Below are 14,800 nucleotides of genomic sequence, written 5' to 3'. Positions count from 1 at the left end.
AAGACTTCAAGCATCTAATAATTGTGCCAAGATTCAAGGAAGCCATCAACATAGTTGTGATACAGTTTTTATTCTAAACTCTCATCTTGTTTCTTTCTTTTACTATTGTCTTTAATTATGATGGATGATTCAAGAATGATTGAGTTTAATTTAATTACTATGTCTAGCTAAACTCTTATACTAGGGATTTGATGTAATTTAATTCGATTCCAGCTTATAATATTAGATTTATTTTTCTTTGTTCTTGTTATAACTTATTATTGTGCTTAAGGCCTCCAGGCAGAAAATTTCCCCTGGATTGATTTATTTCAATAATCACATTCGGGAGAAGGGTTATTGATATGAAAAAGGTAATAATTTACTTGAGAATAATAACTTGATGTGGAAACTATATGGTTTGACTCAAGGGGGGTTTTCATAAGTTAATAAATTATTAAGTTGTGAATTCACAAAACAACCATAAAACCTAATGATCTGATTTATGTTTAATTTCACTATTAAGATAGGTAATTAAATTGGATTAGAATAGCTAACAATAAATCGGGAGAGCATGTTAGTAACCTTAGGGTTGTTTCTCCTACTTGAACAATTAAACTTGATTAATGAACTAATAGAATAAGCTGGATAGAATTGAATGAAATCAAATTCCCTAGTATCTTAATCCTTTGATTTCTTTTCACCTGAATTTTGTGTTTGATCTCTTTTGTTTTTACTTTAAATTTTATTTACTTTACAGCGAATTCCTTTTATCATCGTCTAAATAATAATAGGTTAACATAATTTTGGTAATTAATAAATAATCCCTGTGGATACAATACTTTCTTACTCTATATTACTTGTTGCGATTTCGTACACTTGCGAAAAAACGATGTCAAGTTTTTGGCGTCGTTGCCGGGGAATGGCATATCAATATCAATACTAATTACCCTATTGTTAATTTAGACATCTTTTTATTTAATTTTCTTTTAAGTACTGTTCCAGGTTGTTTTATGCAAAGAAGATCAAGGAAGACTGAACCTCTAATCTTTGATCCGGAAATTGAACGAACTCTTCGAAGGCTCAACGCTGCAAGAAAAACACAAGAAATAAAACTCGAACAACAAGCAGACATGGCCAACGAAAGCGAAAACATAGTCGGGCCACCACTTCAACATCCGGTCCGTACCTTAAGGGATTATACAATACCTAATTTGAATGGGACAACCTCAAGTATTACTAGACCTAGGGTAGAAGCTACTAACTTTGAGATTAAACCCGCAATTATCCAAATGCTCTCTACCTCGATCCAATATGGGGGTTTGCCTAGTGAAAATCCTAATGCTCACATCACCAATTTTCTGGAAATTTGTGATACTTTCAAGCAAAATGGTGTTTCTGAAGATGCAATCAAATTAAGACTTTTCCCATTCACTCTTAGGGATAAAGCTAGATCATGGTTACAATCGTGTCCTGCTGGAAGTTTTACAACATGGGATGAATTAGCTCAAAAATTTCTAGCTAAATTTTTTCCATCCTCAAAAACCACCAAGTTGCGCAATGAGATAATGACATTTGCTCATCATGATCAAGAGAGCTTGTATGAAGCTTGGGAAAGATTCAAGGACTTGCTAAGAAAGTGCCCACATCACAGCTTGCCCAAGTGGTTACAGGTACAAACCTTCTATAATGCATTATCTCCTAACATCAAAATTACTTTAGATGCAGCTGCAGGTGGATCCTTTGAAAAGAAAGGAATTGATGAAGCATATGATTTGATAGAGGAGATGGCAAGCAACAGCCATTACCAAAATAATACCGAAAGAAGAAGAACCGCAGGAGTCTATGAAATAAACGCCATTACAGCACTTAATGCCAAGGTGGATAACATGGTAAGGAAATTGGACATGTTAACTACTAATCCTGAAAATTCTGTTATGCAAATATGTGATAGGTGCAATGGACAATATGGAATTGGGGAATGCATCATGGACTCTTTAAATCCACAAACTTTGGAGCAAGTGAACTATGTGATGAATCAAGGAAGAAAGAATTACCCTTATTCAAATTCATATGATAACAGGTTAAGGAATCATCCTAATCTATCTTATGGTAATCCTAACAATGCCTTGAATGCACCCCCAGGGTTTCACCCTCCAGAAAAGAAATCTCATGATGACCTCCTCACTGCTCTTTCCAAATCACACATGGAATTCATGAATGAAACCAGGGAGAACCATAAAATCCAGTAGGCTGCAATAAGAAATTTGGAGATTCAGTTAGGGCAATTTGCAAACATGATGGCATCTCGACCTCAAGGTACGTTACCTAGCAATACTAAAAAGAATCCAAAAGAACAAGTGCAGGCTATCACTTTGAGAAGTGGCAAACAATTAGATGAACCACCAAAGAAAGAAAAGGAAGTAAAAGAACAACCAAAGGTGCCTATCATTGACTTAGAGGAGAAAGAAAAGGTAAAACCATATGTTCCCCCTGTTCCCTTTCCACAAAGATTAAAGAAAGCACAAGATGACAAGAGCTTCCTCAAATTTCTGGATGTGTTTAAGAAGCTTCAAATTAATATTCCTTTTACTGAAGCTCTTGCTCAAATGCCTAGCTATGCTAAATTCCTAAAAGATATCCTGAGCAAGAAACGAAAAATTGATGATCAAGGAACGGTAATGTTAACCGAGGAGTGCAGTGCAATTATCCAAAACAAACTGCCTCCAAAGTTAAAAGATCCAGGAAGTTTTTCTATCCATTGGAAATCTTGACTTTGAAAAGGCTTTGGCAGATTTAGGTGCTAGTATTAATCTTATGTCTTATGAAGTTTTTAAGATGCTAGGTATGGGAGAGCTCAAACCAACAAGGATGTCTTTGCAATTAGCGGATCGATCAATTAAATATCCTAGAGGGATTGTAGAAGACGTGCTTGTAAAGGTAGGTATATTCATCTTTCCTGTTGATTTTGTTATCCTTGACATCGATGAAGACAGGGAAGGATCTCTAATCCTGGGACGACCTTTTCTTGCAACTGCAAGGGCATTAATAGATGTCTATGAAGGTAAGTTGACTCTAAGAGTTGGACAGGAAGAAATTGTGTTTGATGTACTTAAATCTTGTAAGCTTCCTATGGATCATGGAGACTGTTTTAGAATTGATGTTGTTGATGAATGTGTGAAGACCACTTTGCATGTTGAAAATAACATTAATGAATCAAGCATCTCGAATGAAAAAGAAAAGGAATCACCTAAGCATGAACTGAAACAACTTCCACCTCATTTAAAACATGCATTCTTAGGTGAGGACCATTCTTTTCCTGTTATTATTTCTTCTCACTTAACGCTTGATCAAGAGGAAAGGTTGTTGCAGGTTCTACGTAGGCACAAGAAAGCATTAGGGTGGTCTATTTCGGATTTACAAGGAATAAGTCCAAGTGTGTGCATGCATAAAATCTTGATGGAAGAAGACTACAAACCTTCAATCGAGCATCAAAGGTGATTGAACCCGAACATGAAGGAGGTAGTCAAGGCTGAAATCATCAAACTCTTAGATGCCGGTATCATTTATCCAATTTCAGACAGTAATTGGGTAAGTCCTGTCCAAGTCGTTCCAAAGAAGGGAGGTATGACTGTTATTTCTAATGAAAACAATGAATTAATCCCCACAAGAACAGTCACAGGTTGGCGTGTATGTATAGATTACAGAAAACTAAACAAAGCAACACGCAAAGATCACTTTCCCCTTCCCTTTATTGATCAAATGCTTAAAAGACTTGCAGGTTATCCTTTTTATTGTTTCTTAGATGGCTATTCAGGATACTTCCAAATACCTATAGCCCCTGAAGACCAAGAGAAAACTACTTTCACTTGTCCTTATGGAACTTTTGCCTATAGGAGAATGCCTTTTGGACTATGCAATGCCCCTGCAACCTTTCAAAGGTGCATGATGTCCATCTTTTCAGATATGGTGGAAAAATTTATTGAGATATTCATGGATGACTTTTCTGTGTTTGGTTCTTCTTTCGATGCATGCCTTCATAATTTATCTTTAGTAATGCAACGATGTGAAGATACTAACCTTGTGTTAAATTGGGAAAAATGTCACTTCATGGTTAGTGAAGGTATTGTCTTAGGGCATAAAATCTCTCAAAAAGGGATTGAAGTAGACAAGGCAAAAATTGAGGTAATTTAAAAACTACCTCCTCCTAACACAGTGAAAGGTATAAGAAGTTTTCTTGGGCATGCAGGATTTTACAGGAGATTCATAAAGGATTTCTCAAAAATCACTAAACCTCTTTGCAATCTATTAGTTAAAGATGTTCCTTTTGATTTTGACAAAGAATGTTTAGATGCTTTTAACAGATTGAAGAAGGAGTTAATCTCAGCTCCGATCATTACTACACCAGATTGGACTTTACCCTTTGAACTCATGTGTGATGCTAGTGATCATGCTGTAGGAGCCGTGCTCGGACAAAGAAAAGACTAAAAGTTGCATGTTATTTATTATGCAAGTCGCACATTGAATGATGCGCAATTAAACTATGCAACTACAGAAAAAGAATTGTTGGCTACTGTTTTTGCTTTTGACAAACTCAGGGCATATCTAATCGGGGCTAAAACAATAGTCTACACAGATCACTACGCCATCAAATACTTGCTGGAAAAGAAAGATGCAAAGCCGAGACTCATTCGTTGGGTACTTTTATTGCAAGAATTTGACCTAGAAATTCGCGACAAAAAGGGGACCGAGAACCTTGTTGCTGACCATCTTTCCAGGCTTGAATTGGGGGAAGAAGATACAAGTGAGCTACAAATCAATGAAAGCTTTCCTCATGAGCAACTTCTTCTAGTAGCAAATGCTCAAACCCCCTGGTACGCTGACATAGTTAACTATCTTGTTTGCAAAATTCCTCCTTCCAATTTTTCTTACCAACAAAGGAAAAAAAATTTTCATGATATCAAATTCTACTATTGGGAGGAGCCATTTTTGTTCAAGTATTGCAGTGATCAGCTTTTCAGAAGATGTATACCGGAAACTGAAATAGAAAGTGTCCTTAAATTCTGCCATTCAATGGAATGTGGAGGTCACTTTGGAGCAAGCAAAACAGCTGCGCGTGTACTAGAAAGTGGTTTGTATTGGCCTAATCTCTTTAAAGATGCTTATAACTATGTTCGTCTTTGTGATCATTGTCAAAGGTTAGGTAACATTTCGAAGAGACATGAGATGCCCCTAAACAGCATCCTTGAAGTCGAAATTTTCGACGTATGGGGTCTAGACTTCATGGGACCTTTTCCACCATCATATTCAAATCAATACATTTTAGTGGCGGTGGATTATGTGTCAAAATGGGCAGAAGCTGTTGCTTTTCCAAATAACGATGCCAAAAGTGTGATGAGCCTCATCAAGAAAAACATTTTTACAAGGCATGGCACTCCTAGAGCGATAATCACGGACGGAGGTAAGCATTTTTGCAATAAATATTTAGATTCCCTTCTTGCAAAATATGGTGTCACTCATCGTGTAGGTACTCCATATCATCCTCAAACAAGTGGACAAGTAGAGGTCACTAACAGAGAAATCAAAAAGATCCTCGAAACCACTATTGGACAATCAAGAAAGGATTGGTCCAAAAAGCTAGACGATTCTCTATGGGCCTACAGAACGGCATTCAAAACGCCTATCAGTATGTCTCCATATCGCATGGTGTATGGTAAGGCTTGTCATCTTCTTGTAGAGTTAGAACATAAGGCATTTTGGGCCATTCAATTTCTCAACTTTAATGCCAAAGAGGTGGGACAAAAACGCTTGTTACAGCTAAACATGATGGATGAATTGCGCCTCCATGCTTATGAAAGTGCTAAAATATACAAAGATCGCACTAAACAATGGAACGATAAGCGCATTATCATGAGGGATCTAAAAGTAGGCCAGCAGGTGTTGCTCTATAACTCTAGGCTCCAGTTATTCCCTAGTAAGTTGCGCTCTAGATGGTCTGGACCATTCACAATCAAGGAAATCTTTCCTCATGGCGCGATTGAAATAGTGGATGGTAAGTCGAATCGAAGTTTCAAGGTAAATGCTCAACGTTTGAGAAGCTATCATAATGAAAACTTTGAACCCATCAAGAGTACAATTGGTCTTGCTTAGCCTAAACGAAGATAAGTGCGTCGAACTTAACGACGTTAAACAAAAGTGCTTATGGGAGACAACCCATCTATTTTTCTTGCTTAATTTTCGTCCATTTATTTATTTTTATTCCTTATTTTATTTGTCAATTCCCCATATTTTCTCCATGAGTGTGCTTTTGTTTTAGTTAGAGTTTTTGTAGGGAAAAGTGGAAATCCAGAACAGAGCACGCCCTAGCCGTGCTGGGTGGCACGCCCGTGCCATGAGGAGAGAAGCCAGCACACCCAGGCGTGCCCCACAGCACGCCCGTGCCATTTTCCAGGGTGCATCCACTCAAAGGTCAGAGAAGAGCACGCCTAAGGCATGCTCAATAGCACGCCCGTGCTACTGAAAAGAGGAAAAGATCACTTGAGAGGCAGGGACAAGCACGCCCAAGGCGTGCCAGATTGCACGCCCGTGCTATCCACAGGCATCCTTCAAGTTGAGAGGCAGGGAAGAGCACGCCCTAGCCGTGCTCATTAGCACGCCCGTGCCAGGTACGCCTTCTCTTTTGTTTTGCAGGTCAGTGAAGAGCACGCCCAGGCCATGCTAATCAGCACGGCCGTGCCACGATCAGACCCACTTTCCATTCAGCACGCCCTAGCCATCACCTCTTTTCTCCCAAACTTTCTTTTTTTTTTCTTCTCCCTTTTCTCTCAAATCAAACACTCTCCACCCAAAATTTTCACATAATCAACTCCAACAATGCCTCCTAGATACAAACGCAGCAGACCCGCATCCTCCGTTGCTGCTCGAAAGCGTACAACTATGCGATCCTCCACGGCGCCTCAACCTCCTTCGCCTCCTGCACTTCCATTCGAGTTTGCCTCATCCGATCAACAAGAAAGGTACACAAAATTATCTCTTCGGCCTATTTTACCGAATAGATTTGTTGATGAGACTACTCTAGCACAAGTGGGTCTTAGGGATATTGTGTTAGAACCACTTAAAAGAATAGGGTGGGGGCAATTTCTTGATATGAAGGACCTAGTTTATGCACCTCTAACTCTAGAATTTCTGAGTTCCTATCACGCTTTTATTCCGTTTTTGCCTAATTCACCACCAAGCAGGGTTAACTTTAGGCTTCTTAGTCAAGACTTTGAACTAACTGTGAATGAAATTAGCCACATTTTTGGGTTTCCCACAGACAATAGCCAGATACGAGTATCTAGTGATTTTAATGCACACAATGCTTGGCAGAATTTGACAGGTGAAGTGAATTATAATCCTAGATATTCTAAAGCATCCAAATTAAAAAAAACCTTCCTTGCGATACATTCATAAACTCTTGTCTAATACCATTTTTGGAAGGAGTGAGAGCGACGGGGTGCTGAGTTTGAACGAATTGTATTTCCTATAGGCTATTGAAAATGGGGTCTCGTTGAATGTTGGTTATTGGCTCTGCCAAAAATTTGGGAGGGTGGCTGGAGCCGACAAAGGGGCTATAATGGTGGGGTGTTTTGTGACTCGGATTGCTAGATACTTGCAGGTTTGGAATCCGGCTAGGCCAATTTATGATAGTGTAGGTGGGGGGCATGGTACTAGACTGGATCTAGATGTTATGATCCACATGAAGTTGATTGAAAAAGTCGGGGATGCATACCGGGTAGTGGGCGCTCCAGAGGTTAATACTGATAATGCAGCAGCAGAGGCAACAGGTGGTGCTAACATGGAAGAGGATAATCCTCCTCCTTTTCCCTCTTCTTTTGGTGCAGGTACTTCCGGTGCTGGACCTTCGTTCCAAGGCACATCCAACATGTCGAATGATGAAGTCCTTGCAAGAATGATGTCTCGGATGGACCTCTTTGACACACGTCTTAATGGGATGGAAACGATGATCGCAGACCATTTCCAGTCCATCGAGATTATGAGCGGCAGACTTGATTCTCGGATGGACACCATGCAAGGCCAACTCCAGACCATCCTCCAGCTTCTGCAGCCACCCCCACCACCGGTGAATTGATGGATTTCTTCTTTTCTTTTCTTTTGTTTTATTCTGTTTATTTTTCCAGTACATTGTCTTGGTTGCTTTCATTTTAGTTTATTTGCTATTTGACTTTTTATGACTTTTTCGTAGTTTGTTTGTTCTTAATGTTTAGTTGCTCTTTTAGCTAAGACACATTCCACACCCATTCCATTGTATTGTTCAATACAATGTTGGTAAGGTTTCTTCTTCTCTCTTAACTGCTTTCCTTCTAGTAATGCAATAAGTTTGGGGAATTTGTGCACATTGGGGACAATGTGATTGATTGAATTGGGGGAAGGGAAATTTGGATAAAATTTTATTTTTGTTTAACATGTTGGAATGATTACAAGTAAGCTTGAAGGTCCTCATGTCTAGTAATGAGTGTTAAATATAGTTGATTCTCAATTCTAGCATATTTAAGTTTTGAATTTGCAATTTTTTGACTCAATCATATTCATTGATCTAAACTATTTGTTTCTAGACTTTTAAACACTGATTTTTATGAAAGATATGATATAAAGGTGTGTGTTTTATTCTAAAGTATTTTAAACCTTGGCATTCCTAGAACAAAAATTAGAACTCCCTTCGAGGCGAAAAATTTAAATGTTACATGTTGAAAGAAATGATCTAGGCAATTTTTGTTGACCCTTATATGTAGCCTAGACCACCTAAATAAAAATATATGACCTTTGAAAACCCACTTTGAAGCCTTAAACCGTACAATTTTCTTCTTCACCCTTAATAAACCAAGCCGTTGAAGCCAAATTCAAATCTCCTACCCTAAGTACAAAGGATTGTATGACTAAAAGATTCGACTTTTAATTAGAATATAACAATAAAAGAGGGAAAAATTCGTCAATCAATACTAGCAAATAAAGAAAAGAAGAAAGAATCAAGAAAGAGGCACATGAAAAGAAATCAAAAGAATGCAAGAAGAATGGAAAAAGCAAGGAAGAAAAAATGCCAAATTATTAAGAAAAGACCTTGCACAAGATGCCTCTAGCTAGTAAGAAAGATTCAAAACAGACACTCCCTAGAACTAGTAAAAGTTTAATTAAAATAGAATCTTGAATATTATACATTCTTTTGTACTCTTTGACTACCCTTTTATCCTTTCTTTTGACTAAGCAAAAATTTGCACCAAGAAAGCCCCATTACAACCCAAAATAAAGACCTTTTGATCTTTTAATCGTATGCATTTAAATCGTGGAGAAAGGATGACTAATTCTGCATATGGGAATGCCACTGTTATTGTCTTATTTTTGAAAGGTTGAAAATTCTTTAAATAATTCATGCCCTGTTCATCATAAATTGAATAAATATTAGTGTTGGCAAACTCTTTAAACTTATATTTTACTCAATGAATATGCTTTATTCAAAAATAAAAGTCGAACTTAAGTATGAATAGCATGGAGAACGATTGAGTTTATTCACTTGTTTTCTAATCATGATATCTTGAAAGATTATGGAAATCATCTCCAACCATGTTAAACTAGTGTCGTCAAATTATTTTTTCTTTTAGTTTTTGTTGCTTGAGGACAAGCAATGATTTAAGTTTGGGGAATTTTGATAAGTGTAAATTTTATAGTGTTTTTAATATAGTTTTTGTTAGAATTTTAGTAAGTTTTTATTACCTTAATTGATTTTTAATCACTTTTAGTATAATTGTGTTCAAAAGCTTCCTTGATATTTAATCCGCTTGATCTAAGAGAGAATTGTAGGAATTTGGCGAAGAAAAGAAACCTAGAATACAAGGCACTCAGCTTCTAGCACGCCCAGGCCGTGCTAGAAGGCACAACCGTGCTAGAAGCCAAAGAAACCAAAGAAGAGAAAGAAGAGAGCACGGCCAGGGTGTGTCAAAAGGCACGGCCGTGCTACAATGAGGCCAGGGCGTGTCAAGCATAGCACGCCCATGGCAGCTCTAGGCAGACTTCCAGAGCAAAGCACGCCCTGCCTGTGCTTTGTAGCACGCCCGTGCCTCAGTGTTTCACCAGCCCGTGCTACCTAGCACACCCCGTGCTTAACTAGCCAGACTTCCAGACTAAAGCACACCCAGCCCATGCCATGAAGCACGCCCGTGCTGCGCAGGCGGAACCAGCGTGAATTTAATACACAAATCAAGCTGTTCTCACATGGGCCGACTTCAGGGAGTTTCCTAAACACACTAAACAAGACCTGGACCTATTCTAGGAGAAAAAGGAGTCCTAATCAAGAAGAAATCAATAGCCTAAACAGTCATGATCTCCTATAAAGGATTTTGCACTAAATAAGGATTCTATTTCCTAAAAGGAGTCAGACTTGCCTTCAGGACCTCTATATAAAGAAAGGAACTTCTCATAGCAAGGGATCTCGTTTTTATGCAATTCTTCACATAATTCTCTCTCTCAAAAAGACTTCAAGCATCTAATAATTGTGCCAAGATTCAAGGAAGCCATCAATATAGTTGTGATACAGTTTTTATTCTAAACTCTCATCTTGTTTCTTTCTTTTACTATTGTCTTTAATTATGATGGATGATTCAAGAATGATTGAGTTTAATTTAATTACTATGTCTAGCTAAACTCTTATACTAGGGATTTGATGTAATTTAATTCGATTCCAGCTTATAATATTAGATTTATTTTTCTTTGTTCTTGCTATAACTTATTATTGTGCTTAAGGCCTCCAGGCAAAAAATTTCCCCTGGATTGATTTATTTCAATAATCACATTCGGGAGAAGGGTTATTGATATGAAAAAGGTAATAATTTACTTAAGAATAATAACTTGATGTGGAAACTATATGGTTTGACTCAAGGGGGGTTTTCATAAGTTAATAAATTATTAAGTTGTGAATTCACAAAACAACCATAAAACCTAATGATCTGATTTATGTTTAATTTCACTATTAAGATAGGTAATTAAATTGGATTAGAATAGCTAACAATAAATCGGGAGAGCTTGTTAGTAACCTTAGGGTTGTTTCTCCTACTTGAACAATTAAACTTGATTAATGAACTAATAGAATAAGCTGGATAGAATTGAATGAAATCAAATTCCCTAGTATCTTAATCCTTTGATTTCTTTTCACCTGAATTTTGTGTTTGATCTCTTTTGTTTTTACTTTAAATTTTATTTACTTTACAGCGAATTCCTTTTATCATCGTCTAAATAATAATAGGTTAACATAATTTTGGTAATTGATAAACAATCCCTGTGGATACGATACTTTCTTACTCTATATTACTTGTTGCGATTTCGTACACTTGCGAAAAAACGCTGTCATTCACCATCGGCCAGGACGTAATTCAAAGCCATTTTTCTGAGAACTGCACGGTCTTCTCTCATCGCATCATCGGAAAAAGTACCGTCTTTCATATACCTCAAAATATCCGTAAACCAAGGTTCTTCCTCTGATTCGACCTGGTTCACAAAATGTTCTTGATAGCACAGGATATTAGCTGCGGTAATGATAAATGGCTTTTTCGGGACTTTACTCAAATCTTGCCAAGCTAATGCTAAGTTTGCCAAGGCATCTGGGATTCTGTTATAGGTTCTTCCTATGTGAGTGAAGGTGATCTTATCGAAAAGTGCTGCCTTCTTCAACAAGTACTCAACACAGGGCTTCAATCTCTCTTCTTCCACTTTCCATCTCTCGTTGGCATGTTCGATAACCAATAACGAATCTCCTATTACCTCGACCTCCTTAGCACCAGATGCAAGAAAAGCTTCCATTCCCATGATGCAGGCTTCATATTCAGCCATATTGTTAGTGACCGTAAACAACAATCTCTTGCACATTGTGGTGACCTCGCCATTAGGTGCTTCAATTACGATACCAGCTCCGGCTCCATTTCTGTTGGCTGATCCATCAAAGTACAACTTCCAAGCCCCCGTTTCGACACACAGCAAATGCTCATTTGGAAACTCCAACTCCCATGGTTCGTCATCTATAATTGGGTTTTCAGCTAGGAACTCTGCCACCACCCGACCTTTGACCGTTTTCTTCGTTACAAACTCTGCGTCCACACTAGACATCTGAATTAACCACTTGGACAGCCGTCCTTCTAGAGTGGGCGTTTTCTACAGATACTTCATAGGATCAATTTTGGAAACGAAAGTGACCCTGAAGGAATCAAAGTAAGGCCTCAACTTTTTTATCGACCATACTACTGCCATACACGTTTTCTCCACCAGATTATACTTCTCCTCTATAGGCAGTAGTTTCTTGCTAATGTAATAAATGGCCTTTTCTACTCCAGCGGCGTCCGGCTGTACCAACATTGCTCCAACTCCTGTATCCTCTACAGACAAATACAGGATCAGAGGTTCTCCTGGTCTTAGCGACTTTAGCACTGGTGGATTCATCAAATACTTCTTTATGTGATCAAAGGCTTTTTGGCAGTCCTCATTCCATTTAATCGGCTGATTCTTCTTAAGTAGTTTGAAAATTGGAGCACAAGTGATGGATAACCTCAAAATAAACCTGCTGATGTACTGAATTTTACCCAAGAAGCTTCTTACTTGACGTTATGTTCTCGGCGGCTCCATGTCCTGAATGGCTTTTATTTTGTCGGGGTCAACCTCAATCCCGTTAGGTCCTACAACAAAACCTAACAACTTCCCTTTTGTTACTCCGAATACGCACTTTTTGGGATTGAGTCTTAGATTGTACTGCTTGACCCGTGCAAAGAACTTTTCAAGCATTTCTGCGTGCTCTTCCTGCGTTATTGTCATGATCACCATGTCATCTACATATACTTCCAACCCTTTATGGATCATATCATGAAATAATGTTGTAGCCATTCTCTGATATGTTGCCCCGGCGTTCTTCAGTCCAAATGGCATCACTCTATAGCAGAAGGTACCAAAGTCTGTGGTGAAAGCAGTCTTGTGCTTGTCCACTAAGGCCATCAGTATTTGGTTGTATCCAGAGAATCCGTCCATGATAGAATAACATCCCATTCCGGCAGCACTGTCGATCAAAACATCTATGTGCGGAAGTGGAAAGTCATCCTTAGGCGAAGCTTTGTTCAGGTCCCGGTAGTCAACACAAACCCTTATCTTCCCATCTTTCTTCAGCACAGGGACTATATTGGCCAACCATTCCGGGTAGTGTACTACTTCCAAGAATCATGCATTCAACTACTTCTAGACCTCAGCTTTGATCTTATCCTGCCATTCTGGTCTGACCCATCTCCTTTTCTGTTTCACCAGCTTAATATTTGGATCAGTAGGAATGAAGTGCTCTGCTATTGATCTGTCGATTCCTGGCATGTCAGCATAGCTCCAGGCAAATACCTCTGAATTTCTTCTAATGCATTCTTGAAGATCCTGTCTGAGTTCAGGTTTGAAGTCTGATCCGATTTCGATTAATTTAGGATCTTCAGTGGTGCTTAAGTTAAATGCAAAATGATGCAATGCATTTATGTCAAATATGTGCGTGGTATAATCAATGCCATGAACGTGACAATCAGGAAAACAAGAAAACAAATAGTCAAAGTTCACCTCCATTGATTGAAACAACAAAGGAAAACCATCCATACTGTTCTCAAAACAAACATCAGAAAAACAAAATACAGGATTAATTGCCTGCTCAATACATTCATCACAAGTGTTCTTTATTGCCTGAATTACTTCTTCTGCACTTGCATCTTCTTCTTCTTCCGGGGTAGCTTCTGCATTCTCCTCTTCAAGCTTCATCTTCAACACCTTCCTCTCTGCCTCTTCGGCGTCTTCAGCAGCTAATACCGACTGCAGGATCCGTGCCTTGGCTTTCTGGTCTTAAACCATCTTAGAGGCTTCATCCCCAATCCCTAAAAAGTTTTCAAACTTGGATATCTTCTTCGACCATTCAGTTTCGGCACTTGCTTGCGTCATACCCACTATGAACTATGTTCCTTTAACCAGCTGTTCCAAGGAAGGTTCGGGCGACTTGATCAATTTCTCCTCAAAGTCTGTCATGAATATCTCCAGGCCGGGGTAGGTCTCCCCCCTACTCTGAAATTCTCCTGCAGCTTGTGGGATAAAGAAGATATGATTCAGATTTGACTCTCTAACCGGAGACCGGATCTCATACTTCTCCTTCTTTCTATTCTCTGCATATCCTAGTCCGCGTCTATCTTGTTGTCCATATGCTGATGAGAGAGGTTCAAACCTTCCTTGTAGCTCCCTGCCTAGACCTTTGCCATACTGCCACTGCATCTTTTTCATCATCATCCTTGAAAAAGGGCTCATCCTGTTTACTACACTCTGACTCTCACTAGTGGGCGCATCAATCACTGCCACTTGGAAACCAGACAACGGCACTGCCACCTGTAAGCCTTCCACTGTTGCCACATTCAAGTCCTCTTGCGCGTTAACGGTTACCACCTCCGTACCCCATGGAATCTTTACTTTTCTGTGCAGGGTAGACGGAATTGCACCTAGAGGATGGAGCCACGGCCTCCCCAACAACAGAGCATAGTTGGCCAGAATATCAAGAACAACCACGTCCACCCAGCTCTCTACAGCCCCTGTGGAGATCTTCGCTCTGAAAGTTCCTTTTGCGTTACGCATCATATTGTCATAAGCTTTGACCACCATGTTTGATGGTTCAAGTTCTGACTCCTCAATTTTGAACTTGGATAGCATCTTCAACGGGCACACACACAGGGCTGACCCGTTATCCAGCATTACATTTCGGGTGTCACGCCCATTAACGGCAATCTGA

General features: G+C 39.0%; 1 non-coding gene across 1 annotated transcript; it reads right to left on the bottom strand.

Annotated features, from left to right (window-relative positions):
- Positions 1-1,526: 1,526 nt before the first annotated feature.
- Positions 1,527-1,633, bottom strand: LOC149494814 (small nucleolar RNA R71). Its single transcript, XR_016321942.1, has one exon. It is a non-coding gene; the product is annotated as a small nucleolar RNA R71 (small nucleolar RNA).
- Positions 1,634-14,800: the final 13,167 nt, after the last annotated feature.

The sequence above is a fragment of the Jatropha curcas genome, chromosome 7 (genome assembly GCF_041381405.1).
Source record: "Jatropha curcas cultivar XTBG-Jc1 chromosome 7, XTBG_Jcur_1.0, whole genome shotgun sequence".
Taxonomy (NCBI): domain Eukaryota; kingdom Viridiplantae; phylum Streptophyta; class Magnoliopsida; order Malpighiales; family Euphorbiaceae; genus Jatropha; species Jatropha curcas.
The sequence above is the reverse complement of the archived record's forward strand: the minus strand, read 5'-3'. Positions and strand labels throughout refer to the sequence as shown.